The 21,751-nt window shown below is 34.9% G+C and overlaps 2 long non-coding RNA genes across 2 annotated transcripts in view; one reads left to right on the top strand and one right to left on the bottom strand.

Annotated features, from left to right (window-relative positions):
* The window catches only part of LOC120775757, a 132,384-nt gene that overhangs the window by 67,566 nt on the left and 43,067 nt on the right, over positions 1–21,751 (top strand). The gene's annotated exons all lie outside the window — the stretch shown is intronic.
* LOC120775758 overlaps positions 1–21,751 on the bottom strand; it is a 151,574-nt gene that overhangs the window by 31,894 nt on the left and 97,929 nt on the right. The window lies entirely within an intron of this gene.

Consider the following 21,751-nt stretch of genomic DNA (forward strand, 5'->3'; position numbering starts at 1 on the left):
AAGCCACTGTCGAGGCGGGGTGTCACTCGGTTTGACATATAATGAGAGCAAGAACATGAAATGAAATTAGGTGGATGTGTCGACATTGAATTTTATGAAACACTCGCACTCAGGCACAAAACAACAACAACACACACCTACATATGTAGATGTAAAGAAAAGCTTGAAGCAAAGAAAAAGTCAATAACATCGCTCGCTCCACTTCGTGTACACAACGATATACGAGTATATAATTGCGACGCTCCTATCAGTGTCAACGGCAGTCACTCGAGCGCCATCACCACTACCAACGAAGTGACGTCTATAACTACAAGTGTATATATGTACATATTTATATATCGTCTCGATGGCAACCACCAACTGTGCATCGATTTGCAGCGTAAAGCTCACAGTTAAAGCGTCATATACTCAGAATGCATAACCTTAATGCCTTAATAAGTAACGCACACCAATCTAAGTATATGTATGTCTATACATATAAGTACGCTTATATATATATATATATATATATGTATGTATATAGTATAATATGTATGTATATATATATATATATATGTGTGTATCAATTTGTCTTTAGCGCTTATTTAGTGGTCTGCCCGTTTGACTTAAGCCACACTTTGTCGCTGAACTTGCACGCGTTTTGCTGGCATGGTAGCAACAACGGCTTCTGCAATCTTCTGGGGTGTGGCTGAGGTCAGCGTATTTTCATGAATTCAAGTAGTGACGTGTATTTTCAAGCATATTGTGACATTTTTATATGCATATTTATTATTGTGTGCATTTTTTATGTATTGGTGTGGAGGGAAAAGTGGAGGAATAAAAATGCTGGCGACGCTTAAAGCTAGACAGGTTCATATGGACATAGACACAAGTAGAAATATTATATTCAAATAAACTAGCTTGAAGTTAGAGATAATAAATACATGTGGTTTCAGCAATTTAATTCACTAGAAAATAAACCTTTCTTTAATGGAGCTCTTGAATACCTTATATACATATATACATATATTATAGTATTCTTCATATCAGAAAATTGATTGAAACTTTTAAAGGGGTCTAGTCTAGGGTTCTGAATTTTTGGAAATTTAAAAAAACAAGAGCATGGGTACACTTTTCATCATTTATGTATTTATTTTTTAAGAAGATCCAATTTTCAAAAATCAAAAAAACGTTAGTTTTGGCTACATCGTATAAACGAGTATAAGGCTTATAACATAAAAGGAAAGGAAACAGATCTTTATTTTTGATCGACCAATTTGTACAGCAGCTTTGCGCTATAAGCCAAATTTTGTGTAGATATGTTGTTGTCAAATAAACAAGTTTTCCATACCAGAACTTGATTTTGAACGAGCCGTTTGCATGGCAGCTATGTATAGGCCATAGTAGTTCGATCGGATCAATTATTCGCACATTTTTGCGTTGCCATTGTCAATAATCTGTACGAAATTTTGAAAAAATATCTTAACAAGTAAAATATTTTTATGGTTTTGATAAGTGAGCAGCTCCAGTGAATAAAGTATCTATGCAAAATTTAAGATCGTATATACTGAGGGGCGCATATAGGTGATTTATATTGACCGCGACATTTCTTTTTAGGTGTTTCTCTGTGACAAACTTTATATACCCTTCAATGTATAAGAATTCATATTGTTGTGCGTCCTTGAAGTAGAAGACAAAAATATTCCCGACCTTGTTGTCACGATGTCTACCCATGGCATCAGTTGAACAATAAAATGACTGATTATTAATTACTACAGAGGTCATTACCATATAAATCAACAGAATCGATATTTTTTCATGAAATGGTGGCTAGTTTAAACTAGAGGTAAATTTTTAACTCTTTTCACTTTCTAGATTTTTTTAACAGAACGATGAGCTGTAGTGGATATACGACGACATTGACATAGTTCAGCGAAATAAAAGACAGCAGCTACGCTGGCTAGGTCATGTTGCCCGAATGGACGAAAACACTCCAGCTCTGAAAGTATTCGACGCAGTACCCGCCGGGGGAAGCGGAAGCAGAAAAAGAGGAAGACCTCCACTTCGTTGGAGCGTAAGCGGTGTCTACGCCAGTAAAAAGAAGAGAAGAGAGATTTTTTTTTTTAATTTTGAAAATAACCAGTTTTTAAAGGGTTACATGAATTTACGGGTTTCAAAAAATCTAATTTTTTTTATTATCTTATTAAATTCTACAATACCTCTAGAATATTGTCCTAAATTTTCAAGTTGATGCGAGTAATAGTTTCAGAGATACTGCGTTAAGGACATGTGCGCTCGAGGTTAGCTAGGCTAAGTGCGCCGTATTTAATGATTCATATAATAAAAATATATACAAGGTCTGTCGCAAAAGAAACAGGACTGTTAAAAAAAAACAAAAAAAATAATATTTTTCAAAAGTTATATTTTTTTATTCAAAGTAGTTTCCTTGTGCTTCAATACAGCGTTTAGCCCGGTCAATTAGCATTTCAAATGAGTGTTTAAGGTCATTTTTCGGAATGCTTTTGAGAATATCGGTCGTCGCCTTTTGGATAGCTGAAATGTCCTGAAACCAGTGTCCTTTCATGGTCAAATGAGGTTTTCCAAATAGGTAAAAATCACAGGGTGCCAGATCAGGTGAGTAGGGTGAGTGATTAATGGTTAATATGGAATTTTTTGTCAAAAAGCCAGTGACAAGCGTCGACCGATGACACGGCGCATTATCGTGCAACAGGCGCCAGGACCCTGCCTCACGGTATTGTGGTCGAGCACGACGAATGCGTGACAAAAGACGCTTCATAACACCAAGGTAAAACACAGCATTAATTGTTTGGCCAGGTGGGACGAACTCTCGGTGTACAATACCCTCGGAATCGTAAAAACAAATCAGCATTGTCTTTATTTTTGACTTCTGAAGACGATCGACTTCTGATCGTCACAGAGGTCCTCACGACCTTCTTGGAATCGCTTAAACCACTCATGCACACTCCGGAAAGCCTGTCGTCGAAAATTGCGATAAAATCGCTGAAGTGGTCGAAAGAGACCGGCATAGTCATCAAAAATTCATTTCAATTTCAATAAAAAAGATCAATAAAAATACCGCAAGACTTTTTGACAACCCATTATTTAAAAATTTCTGCTTCTTTTGCGACAGACCTTGTATATAAATATATTAATATAAAAACATATATTTATGGCAAATTATAACTAAATAGACCGACTAGATCCCAAGATGTCGTGAGAAATGCATCGAAAAGCATATTTTAAGGAAAAATGCATTTAATGCTTTGTGTTGGGATCTTTTTAAGGCTTTCTATCCCTATCAAAAAATCGGTCTGAAGTTTATTGAAGTACTAATTCTAATTGCTGAATTGGTAATAATTGAAATATTTATTAACGATTGATAAGGACTAGTAATAAACATAAGGTTCACCTATCTTTTGCTGGAATTAAAAATGAGGCCATCTAAAATATACTAATCAGTGGTGTTGTGGAATCTGATAGTTGTCGGAGTCAGAATTGAAACCGATAAAAAAGCAGTAGGTGTCATAAATTCAGATGTTATTGGGTTGATGTTCGAAACAGAATATGTATCGGTTTTGAGTGTCACGGAAACCAAAGCAAGAAAATTGTCACTGACAGATTTGAAATGTAAGTTAAGAATCAAATTATTTATCTTTATTTCATTAGGAGAAAACATAAGAATAAAACATGAAATGCCATAATTATTGAGTTTTGGGGAAAAAAGGCGGATATTTAAAGAAGAAGCCTGCTTTATAAGCTTCAAAAAAACGATTTTTTGAGTTTTTTTTTTGGGAGGGAAAGAAATAATTGATTAAAGCGAAAATTCTAGGGTTTATAGTTATATATTTAAATATCATCTGCAAATTTTTTGGATACGAAATCTTTAATATTGTTCCTTTGAAAAGCAATTGCATCACGCATGTACATTTGTCGGACGGCATGCAGTATGCAGGTCGCAATTTCTATCGGAAACAAAAAACTCAAACAGATTCATATTTGTTAATAACTTATGTTCTAGTTGAATAAAGAAAACTTCAAAAAAAAGTGTAAAATTCTGATAATATTTTAAATTTGAAAAAAGTGGTTTTTGACTAAAAAAAAATTTACTTTAAACATATGTTCACACTTAACTTTTCTTAGTTTTTTTTTCGTTTAATTTAATGCCAAACATAATAAACTCTGCCCCAATTTCATACGACGTTTAGTTATTTTTTCTATCTTCTCCGCCAATTAAAAAAAATCGTAAAAATTAAAAACCGAGAAATCGCGCGTCAAAGTTTTCGCGTTTTGCCTAAGCGCTCATATATCTGCCAGACGCTCGGTCACTATTCCTCCTCTAGCTTCAACAATATTTCGAAGTCCAATCTTTAACTTTGGGGACATATTCTTAGATAATTTTTAAAGACACAAATGCGTTTTTATTCAGTCAATAAATGTTAACTCTTAAAACCTTCCTTTAAATCGGAACTCATTGAAAACTTTAATAGGATTGCTTCCAAATGTATTAATTTGCAAATTTTGTCACATTACTAAACAGCTGATTCGAATATTGGTTTCGCGAATGTTCGAAAAGACGAAAATCCAAACAGATTCCGCGACACCAATGAAAATCAGAATTAGTTTGCAATTCTGACAGCTAAGCAATTCTTTCATTTCACAACACCCTTGAATAACTCCAAAACAATTACAAAGACTGATAAATACTTAAAGATGACAGAAACATTCACTTCTTGGGAGAAACTCTCCGAATTTTGATATCAGATGAAGTTTCTGACGAAATAACAATTAGAGGGAGAAGGTTGAATCAAAGTACTCAAGTATAATACTTTGTAAGATCGTGTTGATAACTTTCTTCCTACGGCGTTGGATATAATGAAAAAAACATTTGGTGATTCAACCATGTCGAAAACTCAAGTTTACGATGGATATAAATCGTTCAAACAAGGGCAAGAAGAAGTGAACTGAAGAAAACGTCGACAAAATAAAGGAAATGGTGCTCGAAAATCGTCATTATAGTTTGCTAGAGATAGCCCAAATAATGGACGTGTCTCATGAGACCGCTCGTCATATTTTGGTTGATGTTTTGGAATTTCCGGGTACTTATTTGACAGAATATATGTGCTGAACATATAACCAAACATAATTTTGTTAAACAGAACATCTCTTATGACTTACAATATTCCAATCTCAAACAGGTTAGGCATATAGGGCGAAAACCAATTCGAAATTTCAACAAATCCTGAGATTTGTAGAGTGAATCTAAGTAAGAGCTCAGATATTATTCCAGCTACAGGAGTTAGTATTATGTTACACAAATCCAAATGGCAGTTATTGTGAGGCCTTATTTTACGAATTCCTTAAAAACTTTAAGTAATTATTCCCGTGAAGATATGCGAAATTACGTTATTATCCACGCCCATTACAAAACCAAAAATGACGTGGCAATAATAATGGTTACAAATTTAAAGATTAGTACTCAATACATTGTAGTAATAAGAAGGGCACGAAAATAACAAATAAGTGGGCGAAATATGACAAAAAATTGTTTGGAAATGTCTTCAGTAAAAGGAATTAGGGAATAAAAAATCTGCTTTCGTTTGCTCAATGACATAATGACAAGACGTTACAGACAGCTGGGCAACAAAAAATTATTACTATCTACTTTGCTTCTATCTCTTATTTTTTATAACATTGTATTCTTTTTTGTGGGCCTGTTGCAATTTTGTCACTTTTTGTCATTTTCCAATGAAGACTGCTGACAGTGACGAATTTGAAGTGAGGACATATAATAGTAGGAGTGAGCAAATAAGCTTCCAACTTGACGACGTACCCACGCAGACATAAAGTATTGCATAAGCACACACAAATTCAGAAAAATACTTCAAAACGCGCACAAAAAATGTCAAATAATTTTGGCCGAATTTTTAATTTCTTTACAAATTACGGTCGTCTCTCGGCGGCCCGGGTAGCTTCATGGCAAGTTCGAATAAATTTGTGCCATAAGTAGCCACTTGTTGATTTGTGCGTATGTTTGTTTGTATGTATGTATGTTTGAGCAATGACATAAGGCGACCGCCCTCTGTAAAGTACTCATAAATAGCTTATGAAACATAATACCATTGTTGTTTCTGTTACTTTTGTTGCTTTCATTATAATCATTCTTGCTGCCATTATGTGTTTGGGTCAGTTGACTCCTGACTGTTGATTGTTGCCGGTCGGTCGGCCGTTGTGGCAAGTATGTAAGCTTGAGCTGCCAAAATGCTCATTTTTCCTTCTGAGATATGAGTATTATGTCTGCGGGTGTGTAGGGGCGTTGAATGGGAAGAATGCCATACAAAAATACATATATTTGTATATGTCACACAATTCACTGATTTTTGGGGTGACATAAGTAATGCTGACTTCTGAACTGCACTTTGTTTTTGGTCATTGTTAACATATTCATTTTTTGTTGTTATTTGTGTGCGTTTTTTGTTGCTGATAATGATGTGAATTTAATTTTCTAGGGAGTAGCGTGATTTATGGGAAGAATATTTGTCTGCTAAGCATTTGTGTGTGTGTGGGTGAGTAGTGGAAGATTTGCTGCGAAAGCTTTAAATTACATAATTCAAGCGAAATTTAATAAATTTTTTTGTTGTAAAATATTTACATATTTTGTGTGTTATTTTGAATTTTACTTTTTCTTTTTTCGTAATCGGATTTTGGTCGTCACATTTATAAAACTATCTATGAAATTCAATCACTTGTTTGTGATGTGTAATTGTTGATGGAAAATAGAGTAAATGAAAGCGCAATTCTTACATCCATTATTTTCTGCATAAATTACGTGAAAGCAGTTTGCATAACAATTTGTTTTAGAATTCAATAAAGCATACAATGTTATTACAAAATATTTTTATTTAAAATCATATTAAAATTGATTGAAATTAATTACAGCTGATTTATTGAATACGAAACAGCTATCATGCTAGTATGTATTGCTATTCTAAACCTGATGAATATAAATCAAACGCGAAGAAATATATATACTTCCCCTAGCTCTTTAAAATTGCTTTTAACTTCCAGTTGACTTTATGCCGTATACTTATATAGGGTAGTCGAAAAAGTCTTTTCGTGTTTCTAATCAAACTTAAACTTTTTTTTTTTATTTTCAATAAACTTTTTTGATCGATTACTTTTTGCCATTTTTCCGCTAGAGACATTATTCCATCAGTGTAAAACTTTTCTGGTTTCTCGGCGAAAAACTGCGACAAGTAATTTTCACAGGCTTCTCTTCAAGCCAACTTTACTCCATTAAGTGAGCTCTGCATTGACCGAAACAAATGGTAGTCCGATGGTGCCAGGTCAGAATTATATGGTGCATCAAAACTTCCCAGCCAATTTCTCTCAGTTTTTTCCGAGTCATCAAAGATGTGTGCGGTCCAGCGTTGTCCTGATGGAAGACGAAGCCCTTTCTGTTGGTCAGTTCTGACCGTTTTCTTTTCGATTGCTTGCTTCAATCTCATCAGTTGTTGACAGTAAAATGTAGAATCAATCGTTCGAACAGGCTGGAGCAGCTCATAGTGGATGATTTTTTAACAATCCCACCAAACACTCAGCGTAATCTTTCGAGGCGTCAATCCCGGCATTGCGACCATTTGCTGATCTTTTTCGCACATTATTTTCGTATTTATACAAAAATTTCAAAATATAGTGAATGTCTTCATTATTTACACTCATTTTTGAACAGCTATAATTGTTTTTCAACTTCCTCGAATTTAATTTTTGGTTAAATGAAGCTTAAAATCCCACATTTCCAACACTATATATGGTATGATAGAATGTTGCTGGCACTGGATATTTACGGCTGCAACGAAATCTATAAACAAAATACGAAAATACTTTTTCGACTAACAATATTTTTGAAATGTAGAAATGACTGATAACACTTGTTTACAGTATCGAACTTTTTGTCTGTTGCCGCGAATTTTGCGATTGATATTGTTCACTTATTACTTGTTTTTGTCAAATCAACCCTCAAAAATTTTCGAGCAGCTCGGGTTACTTTGTTTTTGATTTTTATCATTTAAGCATATATATTAATCGAAAACAGGCGTATTTTTTACTGTGTTAAGATTAATTTCTCAAGTTTTTGCGTCATGAGTAGTTCAAAGAAGACGTTGTTTAAATAACCGGATCATTTTTTGCTACATTGTATAAAAGCTGTATCAGAGTTGGTGAAAAATACCTATTTTGAGTATTTTGGGGTGCTCTTGGATAAAAATAAGAATTCTTGGTCTCCCAATTGTGTTTGTAAATCTTGTGTGGGATATTTAAGATTATGGAAAAGTGGTTAAAGAAGTGCCTTTAAATTTGGAACACCGACAATTTGGCGAGAACCACGAAATCATCTCGTAGACTGTTATTTTTGTAGTGTGAACATAACCGGTTTAAACACTAAAAATCGAGCTAATTGGCAGTACCCAAGTACTAGTTGTGTTCAACGTCCAGTGCAGCATTCACTTCACTCTTCAGAACCTAAAAATATATCTGAACCATTAGAGCAAGACATTAAAGGACCAAGCTCATCACAAAATGATGCTGATTTTGAAGGTATGTCTAAAGAGCCAAAACGCTTTTCTCAAAATGAGTTGAATGATGTTGTAAGAGAGTTAAATCTTTCTAAACAAGCTTCAGAATTGTTAGCATCAAGACTAAAAGAAAAAAACTTGCTATCCTCGGATACTAAAATAAGTATTTATCGTGAAAGAGATGCAGAATTACGGCGTTATTTTTCCGAAGAAAACGGCATTACCTTTTGTGATACGAACCAAACGACTGGCGTTTATTCATTGACAGCTCAAAATGTAGCCTTAAATGTATTCTATTACATAATGGAAATAAATACGCTGGGGTACCTATTGCCCACAGTACAAAGTTAATGGAGGAATATTGTAACATTTCGCTAGTCTTGAACAAAATAAAATGCAATGACCATGAGTAGCATATTTGTGTCGATTTAGAAATGGTCAACATTCTTCTCGGTCAACAAAGTGGTTACACCAAGTTTCCCTGTTTTATATGCCTTTGGAACAGTAGAGCTAAACAAGAGCATTGGGTGAGAAAAAACTGGCCCTTTAGAGAAAAAATGGAGCCTGGAAATATTGTCCTTTCCACAATTTAGTTCACAATTCATTAGTAGCTCGTAACAAAATTATCCCTCCACCATTAAATATAAAACTGGGCATAATGAAACAGTTTATAAAATCACTAGATAAAGATGGGAACTGTTTTTCTTGCATTTGCCAAAAAATTCCTCAGCTCGCTATGGAAAAGATTTAAGCCGGAATTTTTAATGGCCCCCAAATTAGACAACTTACGAAAGATATTCAATTTAGAAATTATATGACTGAGTCAGAACTAAAGGCTTGGACACCATTCGTATCTGTGATGCAGAATTTTCTCGGAAATAAAAAATCTGAAAATTATATTGAACTTGTAGAAAACCTTCTGCTACAATTAAAAAATATGGGATGCAATATGAGTATAAGACTCCACTTCCTCCATAGTCACCTAGAGAGGTTTCCGGAAAATTTAGGAGATATGAGCGAAGAGCAGGGAGAGCGTATGCATCAAGACTTACGCGACATGAAAGAGCGCTATCAGGGTTTCTGGGATACAAATATAATGTCTGACTATTGTTCGTCTCTAATACGTAATTTTCCAAAGTCTACACATCGAAGAAGAGCTTTAAAACGAATTATAATAATAATAATTTCCTTCATAAAATTTTTCTTAATAAATACATGTTTTGTTCTGTGTAATACCTACATAGCTGAAACTCTGAAACTAGAGCTGATAAAAATATTTAAATTATATTTTTGGAAATAGCATATTATATGTAGTCAGCAACAGATAAAATTTCTTCGGCAACAAATGTACTGTAAACTAGTGTAATAAATAATTTTAACATCTCTTTCTAAATTTTGAGAAGATGATACTCAGTTTAGTTTTTGGATCTTAGTAGTTTAGTTTAGCAGCTTGACTATCGATTCCCTCTCACTCAAGCAATTTAAAATATATTTTTTAATAATAGAATATTCCAACATACAAGCAATTTTACAAACTCTTTTTAAAGGAGTTTATCACAGCAATGTTTTAAAGATACTTTTAGTTTAATTTAATCGCTTAAATATGTTAAAAAAATATTAACACTGTCACAGAAACTTCTGTCCCTTTTATTAAACCACTGGGGTACTATACTTTCACCTTTCTTCAAGCTAAATTTTCAACAGAAAAGTCATTCGGCATAAATAGTATCAGGTAGTGTGGCGAGTTTCCATTTAGTTGGTGCCACAAAACTGTCTGCAAGGTTTTTTTTGTACGAAATCGTATCTTTCTAACGCGAGATAACATATAGATCAATAAAGCGATCTTATGGAAAAGTAATAAAATTAATATATCTTGCATATGCGCTCTAACCCCAACATCTTTATAAGCATAACTTTTAGTAATCGATAGAGTTTCTATTAAATTTATTTTAAACGGAAAAGTATGTATGCAGCCAATGAAAGAAGAAAGTAGGCTTAAGTCTAATATTCTCTCATATTTGTACTTTTACTTCAGTAGCAGAATCTTTGTTGTTTTAATCAGCGCTTGACTTGCCACTTTTTTGTTGTTTTTCATACGACCTAACAACACGTACGAGTATCGGCAGCCAAACAGGCAACCAACACCACTTGTTGCGCAAGTAGCTGCTAACCAGCCTGTTGGTTGGCAACATTTTAATCAGCAACATGACAAATTTTCGCCACGCTACACACAAACAATTTTGTTTTTAATTAATTTTTCACTTTTTCTTTCATACATGACAAAAGCGCTGTTGAACGCAAGGCAATTCCACCGCCCCACACACACTCGTGTGCACACGCCATAAAGCAAAAGTAGTACGCAATAACGGTGTTGGTAGACGACGATGCGCTTTTAAGCAACATATGCAACGTATTATGCTTATCGCCTGCAAGCGGCAATGAGGCTGCGCTTGAATGACGCTATTAAAAAGCGCCCAAGCCTTGCGACTAGCGCGGTGTGGAGCGAAGAGCGGGAACGCTTTTAGATAGCACAACAACGGCACAGCATTGAAAAGTGTAAAAAGGAGCGAAACAACACATTTAAGAAGCGCACAAAAGGCAGCTTAAAGCGCAAACTGCTTGCCACACGCATAGACGCACACACGCATATGGTACATATGCAGTCAAGGATCTCAGCAAGCGCATTCAAACTTTTGAATGCATATGATTATAAGAGCGTATCCGCTTTTCGATATTGCCATATACGGACGTATAACCTTAATAAGTGTGTGTGTGTGTGGCAAGACAATCGCCTGCATATATATTCACCTCCACGACCAGCCACCCATCAGCAATGCCTGGCGTCCTCATTTGCTGCCGCCTTATTCGCAACAACGCATAAACAACAAAGTGATTGAGCGATTGAGTCGCGCCTCGGACGCACAATGCAGCAGTCACGTTGCATGGACGCGCTGTGGTGGCACCCAAACGCTCATATATATTCTCCACACACACGTGTTGCACGCAACCACTAACTCGATCTGCGAAGCGTGAAAGTGAGTCGGAAGCGGTTTATGACGTATGTGTATGTTTGTATGAGTGTATGCGTATTAGGGTGTCCATTTTTTTCCAAGTTGATTTTAGAGACTGAACAGGGTTCTTTTAAGGTTGTCGTGATGTTTGTAACGTCCTAAAGCAAACGTCGAAGATCCTATAAAGGATATATAGTATATAAGTAACCAGCATGATGAGATGAGTCGCTTCAGTCATGTCCGTCTGTCTGTTGGTTCATCTGCATACATGCTTCCTCAGGTTTTGGGATATCGTCCAGAAATTTTGCTCAAGTGCTTCCCTTCTCAAGAAGCTATTTATTTGTCGGAATCGCCGATATCGAAACACTATAGCAACAAAGCTGCCATAGAAACAGAACTACCTGCATCACGTCATTGTAAAGAAACTTTTTAATTTGACGAGATATCTTGACGAAATTTCGCACAGATTATTATTCAAAATATTGCTACAATCTCCGACGAAATTGTTCAGATCGGATCACTATAGCATATAGCTCCCATACAAATTGACCGATCCAACACAAGTCTTCATATGAAAAACTGTTTCATTGGACAAGGTATCGTCACGAAATTTTGCACAGGTTACTATTCCAGATATTGCTAAAATCTCTGAAGAAATTCTTCAGATCGGACCACTACAGCATAAAGCTGCCATATGAACTGGACAGTCAAAATCAAGTTTTTATATGGAAATTTTTGTGTTTGTGTGAGATATTAGCGCTTCGCTGTAACCTAAGTGAGTATCCAAGATAAAAAACCTCTTTATTTATGATTTAAACCGTACCTAGTCATCGTAATCATTTAACTTTCGCAATTGTTAACATGGGATTTTTCGTTATTTTACATTTAATTTTTTTGCATTAAAGCAACTAAATTTATAATTAAGCTAATAGGATATTCTAATATAAAATTAAACGCTCTACAAAAAAGATCTTAATAATTTTCACTATAGAACTACTACTGTAAAAGTTATACGCATGTAAAAGTATGCATAAAATATGTTAATGTCATACGGTACACCATGTCGTATGAGCAACACTGAGTTTATTATTATAAGAATAAGAGAATTTGCTCGTATAGAGACTCAGGCTATGTGATGTATAACTTCTAAGTAAAAAATGCTAACTAACGGACACCCTAATGCATATGTTTATGTTCGTTTATGTGTAAATGTATGCAGTGTGTCTATATGTGTGCGAAAAGGCATAAAGTCAAATTGGGTAGGACGCTGCCGCTGGGCCAACCAAACGGCTCATAATAAGCACATCGCACACACACACAAACATAGACTCTTATTGTTTGGTGTGTGCGTTTGCTGCTGCTGCTGCTGCCTGTTGACTGCCGTTCGTCCGCCACATTGGCATTTTATGAGCATTTTACACTGCATTTAATTTAATGAGCTCTTTCGAATTTTATTACAGCGAAAAATGATGGCTGCACAAAATACGTAAACGTCAATGGCGTTGACAGTTTTGCTCGCAAATACTCGACATAAATATCGCATCCACGTGTGCATGTGTAGCTGTATATGCGAGCATAAATATTTATGTGTGTGTGTGCAGGTATAAAAGGACTTCATCATTTTTTAGCTTTATGCTTAAATTAGTTCCCACATATAATTCAAGCGTAATGTGGTTATATGAACCTGTTATGTTATGATAATATATACGCATTAGGGTAGGCCGAATTAACAATGTTTGAATTGAAAATAATGCGATTAATGTTATTCTGTTATGTTATATAATTATATTACTTAATGCGTAATATTTGTAAATGGTTATCAGTAGATTTCAGAAGATTGGCTTATGGAAGAAAATTGATTATGGTTGAAAAACATTACTAAAAAAATATTATTGAAATATAAAAAGTAAAACTAAAAATTTGTTATTGTATTTTATTTAATGTGAAACCCTAAAAATTAAAAAAAAAAACTAAACTTCTTTTATTTATTTTTTTTGGTACCACCTTATTACGTATGTTATTTTAACCACGGTATCTTTCGTTAACAGGGAATACTTCAAAATTCAGGTTCACTATATAACATCGCTATGTGATTCTAAGTTCAATTTGTGGAAAAGCAGCTCTTCTAAAAATAATATTATAACAAGTTTTGCTAGCGGCATATGCCTTTTACACGTTCCATTCAATTAGGACTGAAACAATTCGCTGATAGCTATGGATGTATGCACATAAATTAACTCCTAAATCAGCATCCATTATCATGAGGTCAGAGAAGCTTTATCAAGAGGTCAGCTAATCTGAACTGTTGACATCTGCAACGAGCAAATAACCTGATTCACAGTAAAAAAAAAACACTAAATTTAGATCTCTAACTCGAATTTTCTAGGTCAATAACACTATTCAAATGAGTATTTGTATAGCACCGAAATAGGCACTTGAACAGTGTTTATCCTTATTTAAAAGTAACTAAATAAGTAAAAGCAACCCAGTAATTTATACGTGCTTTGAAAAAGTAATGCTCCCTTTAACCCTTAAGTCAACTCAACACAATCCAACTATAAAAAAAATTGTTTGTCATTAAGAGGAAAATATCTCTCTGATCACTGCAAGTTGTAGAAACATGATAGACTATTTTAAGAGAGATATTAAAGTTGACGTTTATATTTTTGAAAGAAGAACTACCATCGATAAAGTTATTTCATAGGCATTCAATCAGATATAGAAAAAAACAGTGAGTTCTGCTACATTATACCCTTTAAGGGGTTAGGTGGGTTTGAACATTTCAAAAAATAGATTTTTGTTTTTTTGTCTTATTAAATTCTACAAGTCCTCTAGAATATTTTCCTAAATTTTCAAGTTAATCCGAGTAATAGTTTCGGAGAGACAGCCGCGAAAACTTGTGAGCTCGAGGCTAGCTAGGCTAGGTGCGCCGTTTTTAAATGCGTTTTTCTCAAAACCCTATTTTTGAAGTCGGTGGACACGATTTCTCGAAAAGTTATGGAACGACTTTGTTCAAATTTTGCAAACATCTTTAAAATAACGTTAGCTAGTAATTGAACGAAAGAATTTGTGTTTTTTATACTGCAACTAATTTTTTCGAGCGAATAAATGGCGAAAACTTGATCTAAAAATTAGATTTCTTGTTTAAAGTTCGTTAAAAAATTCAAATTAATTTTTATTTATTTTCCTTCGTTCAAACACGAGATTTATACATATACTAACGAAATAAATTTGGTTTTTTGATTTAAGATGAACCAATAATAAGTTTTGCCGTCCACGGCGACAGCATATTTTTTTTGAGGCGTCCAGAGGGATGAGGTCCCAATGGCTGAATTTTCAACTTTTTTTTTTTTAATTTCAGAAAATACAATTTAGATGTGTATCTTTAATGTGTCATATAATATAAATTAAATATATAATTGTAACTATTGAAAAAAATCGTAAGAATATACATTTTTTATACCTCGTACCTCTGAAACCCACCTAATCCATTAAAGGTGCTCTTAATTTTGATAGGTCAGTTTGTATGGCAGCTATGCTAAAATAACCGATACCAGCGATTCCAACAAACGAGCAGCTTCTTAAGGAAACAATCAAGTGTATAAAATTTAATCTTCGATATCTTAAAAACTAAGGGACTAGTCATCTAGGTTCTGTCACGTACACAAAATCACATGTTTTTGCCTACAAAAAAATTACTAATTCAGCTTGCAGACGGCATTGGTAAACACTGTGACCACAATCTTGTGATGATTTTGTTTTAGTGCACACTCATTAACAATATAAAAATATTTTTTTTTTTTTTTCAATCACGTCCAGATTTTTGTGAGAGCTGTACAGTAGGTAGTAAAAGTGTGTTATCAAAGCAAGAAGCACTTTTTAATGGTCTCAACTTTTTCGCTTTATCGAATAGCAAATATTTTGAATATATTCGGAAATTCCGTTATCATCATAGTCATCAGAAAGAAGAGACAAGGACGCCAAAAAACTATAACGGAGAGAGTTGGTAAAAGAGAAAGATATTTCCAATGTTCATCTCTTCAAATCTGTTCCGAAAATTCGCATACAGCTTATAAAAGAAGGCAAGAAAGCCCCCTAAGTATGCACTATGCATAACATATTGCGCAAAGCGAATATTTGCCACCGCTTTGAAAGAAAGTTACCCTACCTAATTGAGGCAAATAAGAAGAAGCGACAATCATTTTATGTAGAGCACATATTAAAACCTTCAAAAGTTTGGTATGAAGTGTGCTATGTAGACTCATGAATCGCTGTTAAGTCCTTATTTTTCTCAGTTTTCGTTTGGAGTTCACCTCAAGCAGAACTCCCATAAAATGCACTCTACCCACATTGAAGTCGTGGGAAAAGGACTTCACGGTTTTCAGATGCTCATCAATGAATAGCACTGGCAATATTGTTGTATTGGATTTCGTTCTTCAATTGGGCAACGCACCCATTGTTACACTAAAAGTTATCACCGAATAAAACATTAAATTGTGAGTGTGTTGAATTGGTCTTCTGAAATGCCTGACTTGTGACGAATTGGGATGCTTGGTGAATCCTAAAGATGCGCATAATTGAAGAGATACTCCACAACCTGGAAAGATGGGTTGTACCCGAAATTAGCTCTTTTTTACTTGTTATTACATATATTACAAAACTGTTGGTTTTCTTATTCAACCTTTCACCCAAGTTAAGCTCCAGGGATTTATTTATAACTATGTATGCCTAGCTGAGAAGCCCTGACCTCGTGTATATAAAATCAACTTTAGCCTTTCAGCCTAAGTCAGTTGCTCTGAGCTACTCGATGAGCACCTAATATATATGACCAACTTTAGCTACAAATAAAGGATTCGACTATTTGTTTTATAAGGACTATAATGCTCTCAGAATTTTATTAAGACACAGATACAACGATATGGATAACATAAAATTTAAAACCTTATCTTATATCAGGTGAATGAAGGCTTGGGGAAGTATAATTCTATTCTACCATTTACTTTTTTACAATTGGACCGCTTAGAGCTGGCGATCGACCATAAGCGTTCAGAATTGGCCAACAGGAAGGGAGTAGTGTTCCACTAGGACAACGCCAGACGCTACGGGAGCTCTTATGGGAGGTTTCATCCCATCCACCATATAGCCCGGATATAGCGCCAAGTGATTACCACCTGTTCCTGTCCAGGGCGAACGCCCTTGTTGGTGTAAAGTTGAACTCAAAAGAGGCTGTGAGAAGTGGCTGTCCGAGTTCTACGCAAATAAGAAGGGGGCCTTCTACGAGAGGGTATTCTGAAGTCGCCGTCTAGATGGAAACAGATTAACGAAGGAAACGGCGCATATTTGAACTAAATCCGATCACTACAACAATTTTTATAAAGCATTGGATAAAGAGCAAAAAGGCGGAAGGGAGATATTTGACAACCTAATATCTGAGACAGCGCTCGCTCATGATATATCCGCGAAACTTGGATAGACAACCCTTTGGAAAAATTTATGAGCTGCCTATAGTTAACAAACAATTCTAAAGACAGAGTGAAAGTGTAATGAGCTGCTGACAGCCAAAGGCAGTCAGTTATGCTGAAATTTAAATTAACTTCACTTTAATTGCGTGACACTAAAAAGACAACAACACACATACATAGGCGCAACTATGCAAAACTTTGGCAATGTCAACGATGCTTTCTATGGGAACCCCTTTCAGGTGAAACTGAAACCAAGTAAATGGAGACGACTTGACATAGAATTGTTAAACGTAAGAAAAGTGGAAATAAAGGAGGAAAGTGTGCAAGTAGATGCGAATATTTACCGTAAAATTGCGTGCTGAAGCATTGATGCGAAAGGCAAGCAGGAAGTTGTCACTAAGTCATCCACAGTTGGCCTCATTTGCAGCACGCGCGGAAAATGTTAATTACATTCAGACGCTGACGCGGAAAATGACAACAACAACAGCAACAACAACAATAACAAAAATACTAGCAAAGCTTCGTAAAATTTTTAGCGACACCACCTTAGTGTTTGTTTGACCCTAACAAGACAGGTGGCAACTACGCACACCAACCGGAATTCGACTCTGCCACTGTTGCAGAAGGATTGAGCTGTAGCTTGGTCGCCTCCTACACTTTGTCTATTGACAGATTGTAAGAATGATTACCTCGGCATACAGTGTGTTGTTGTTTGTATAATAATTGTTGTTGTTATTGCTGCTTTCACTTCTGACAGCGTGAGCGAAGCTGATGATTAAATAACTGGCTGCTGTCTTACTAAGCGCACGAAATCCGACTGAGGGACTGTCAACGTCACAGGTAAAAAATATGAGAAAGTGCGGGAAAGAGAGAAAGTGAGAGAAAGAGGGGTGAGCGTGAATCGCAGAAATCGCGTAAAGAGTTACAGCTAGGAACAAAGTGGTATTCGGGGCAACCCAGCGCCGCAGAGTCTCGCGCATGTTGACTGCATCAATCAGCAACGGAGTCGGTAACGGCGTGGTAACGGCGTTGGTGTTAGTGTCGCTGGTAATGTAATGATGTTTGTTTAATTTTGTGCGTGACACGGGCGTCTACTCGATCCAACGACCAACTACCTGAAGGTGTTGAAGGATTGTACTAAACAAGCAGCGCAATTTTTCTTACTAGGGTTGCCCTCTATGTTGACTTTACATTCACAGCCGCTAATATGACATAAATTTATGCGCTAAGAGATTTATATATGTATGTTGGCAGTTATAATATCGGCGAGTAAATTACTTAATGGAGCTTTGATTATGCGAATTACAGAACTCGGAATTGTCTCAAGGCAAATATGTATTAATTTACTTATGTATCTGTACATGTACATATACATATATGTATGTACTTATATTTATGTGTGTTTGTACGTACTCTCAACAACCTGTGGGGTGTTTTGTCATTTATTTGCAATGCAATTAAGCAACTAACACCGTCAGAGCAGTTAATTGGAAATTAAAATATGCGTAATAAATTCGTTAATAATGATTTCTTACCTTTGAGAAAATTGTCGCGTTCGCATATTAAATGCAAATTCATTAAAATCAACGTTATCTTAATGGCTTCCCGTACAAGTGGCATTAGTAATGAAAAGGGTTGGGCAGTCGAGTTGAAAAATTGAATATATATAAATAAGACATTTCTATTGCTGGTGTAAGAGAAAGCAAAGCAAGTATGTCCATACTTTTTAAACCTCCTTTATAATTTTCAATACTCAGTACATAAGAAAGTTTCAACATTTTATAAAAGGTTAAAAAAAACAAATATTTTTTCAATAGCTGGCTTTCATGAGCAATATCTTACCTTGTGTAAGTGCGATCAGGTAGCACTATAAGGCTTTATAAAGACAATCTTTCCTACTAAATAAATTTCTAAGACAGTTTTTCGATTGCTTTACTCAGTATCGATTGAATCCCCGACACAAATGAACACCTGAAAAGTGAAAATTCGATATAATTTTCAATTTTTCTTCGATAAAAGCGAGAACGCAAGCCAGGCGGTTGAAAAGTGTATATGTAGTGTTTATGGTTCTGATACTATATCAGAAAAGCATGATTGAGAAAATCATGTGTAGTTTCAGTTCTGCCGATTTCGTTTCGGTAATTTTGATGCTGTGGCAGAATATCGAAAATATCGATAATATAATGAAATGAGTAAGATTTCAATTTGACAAGAGTTAAACATTGCATAAAAAACAGTTAGGAAACTTTTGGTGGAATTAACAAGGAATCAGCTGCTATGGGCTGCTCCCCTTCTGTCAAGCATTTAATTTTTAATTCGGATGTGCATCCAATCTGGGCAGCAACTGGACCGTCTGAAGGAAGCAATCGCAAAGAAAGGCCAGCTCGGGCAATTAGAGAGGAATTTTATTCCATCAGAACAACGCTAGAACCCACATATCGACAGTGATTTCTGTGAATCTCCGGGAGCCTTGTTCCGAGATTTTTATGCATCCAACTCATAGTTCGGATCTATCATCAACACTACTACTACCTGCTCCTGTCGAGAATGGAACGAATTTCACCCCTGATCTACTGCTAAGCGATAACATCATTAAGTGATATACCGATGAATGAAAAAACTCGGAGGGAATTTGTGAAATAGTCGCAGAACCGCATACCATACCCTCCGTACGAATTTTTTCTGAACATCTTTCAGGCAGATGTTTTTGCTTTAAAGGAGCTATAACAGTGTTTCACTTACAAAAAAAAATATTTTTTTTTGTTTGTTTTTTCGATAGTTAATATTTCCAAAAATATTCTGTTAAATCGACAAGGTCGAATCTTGAATAGTTTTTGAATGGCAGCGTTCTAAAGAGCGACCGCTCGGAGGTACAAAAATATATAAGTGAAATTTTAAACGCGTTTTTCTCGAAACGACAGTTTTCAAAATTGTTGACATCGTAATTCAACGACCGATCAATTGACCGATCGACTTAAAATTAAAACTGGGTGTTGTTGTATAAATTTACTATACAATGACCTACGCTCTTTTTGATTGGTTAAAAATTGTCAATTTGACATTAAAAAAACGACAATTTTTTACTTAAAAAAAAAAAATTTTTCAAGGCTACGCCTTTTTGTCAATTTTTGATATTTTTCAAAGATCGTAGGTCATTGTATAGGAAATACCTTCAACTTAAATAACTTTTTTGAATTTTTTTGTCTCAGCTACTCATTGGGACGGAATTATGTCAGCAGTTGGGGCACTTTTCTTCCGTTATTTTTCGACATTTTTGTAATAAAAAATCCTGAAATCTAGCTAAAGATGTACTTTATTATGTCCAAAGAACTTCAAAACATTCGATCTAGTACTTTCTTTTAAAAAATTCACGAAAATCGCCAAGCTCAAGAAGCACATACTATATTTAACATGAGTTTAGCCTCCTGTGCAGACTGCTAGTTCTGTGACATCGAGTCGGACACTGCCGAGAACCTGATGCTTTACTGCAAAGCTGTTTTCAAAGGAAAAATTAAGGCTCTTGAATTCATGTTCGGATATAGGGTATCACGTCGCTTTAATAGTATCCAGCAGTATACTAAATTTATCGGTGTAGATGGGTCTATATGATTCGTTGTAACACAGGGGAGCGCATAACAGAACTTAGACTGAATGATTTGGTTGAAAAATTCGCCTCAAAGCAATTTTACAACTCGACTAACCTAGTGTTTTGCCAATAACCACGAGGTTTTCTATGAGTATGAAATTACCTTCAATGGGATAATAGAAATCCCTCACAAACTGTGGTGTTGTTTAAGGAAGAAATCACGGAAGCCAAATAATGAGATATCTCAGTCTAGTTTTACAATTTAATAAGTTCATGAAAATTTACCCCGCATTAGGTAGGAGATAATAAAGATTTTTTCTTAACATCCAAGAAGAGATATTGTATCAAATAACGCAGTAAGAGTTAGATCCATTTTGATTCAATTGTTAAAGATAGATCTAAAGAGCGCTGTAGTTGAAAAGATTTTCACACCTACAGCATATTTTTATTATTTGTAATATCTTATAAGATTACAGTGAAATCAGAGTAGACCGTATTCCATATTCATAAACACGATTTTTTTTTTACATGTAATTAATTGTATAATAGCACAAATTACTTTTTTATAATTTTGCCGAAATCGCAACATATTAAAAAAGAACCTAACATCCACTTCATCATTTAGCAGATGGTTTCAGAGCCATAAGCACTTCATTACATCGAAGATTTTGCGTGAAGCTAAAATATCGCGTGGAGCTAATAAAAATAAAAACACAAAGGCCCTATAAAACAAAGTTTCCTTGCGTGGTGTTGTATAAAAATTTATTTTTATTTCACAGATTTTGGTGGGCATTTACTTTTTTAGACATTTTCTTTTATTTTATGCATTATTCACTTGAGAAGTTGTGGAAGTCTAGGCGTATGAGTAACATTATAATTTGTTACCATGAGTATATTATGGTGTGATATAGTATTGAATAGAAAATGGCATGTGCATTTTTACATGACTTTTTTAATTTATGAGAAAAGATGCAAGGTAAAGATACTTTACCTATAATTTTTTGAAAAAAAAATAGTAATGTAGGCTAAAATACATTTAAGAAATATTTGGAAAAATAATATATCAATATATGTTTATTAAATAGTTAAAATTATGATTTGAACTAGTACCAGATAAACTCT

Source organism: Bactrocera tryoni, chromosome 4 (genome assembly GCF_016617805.1).
Source record: "Bactrocera tryoni isolate S06 chromosome 4, CSIRO_BtryS06_freeze2, whole genome shotgun sequence".
Classification (NCBI taxonomy): domain Eukaryota; kingdom Metazoa; phylum Arthropoda; class Insecta; order Diptera; family Tephritidae; genus Bactrocera; species Bactrocera tryoni.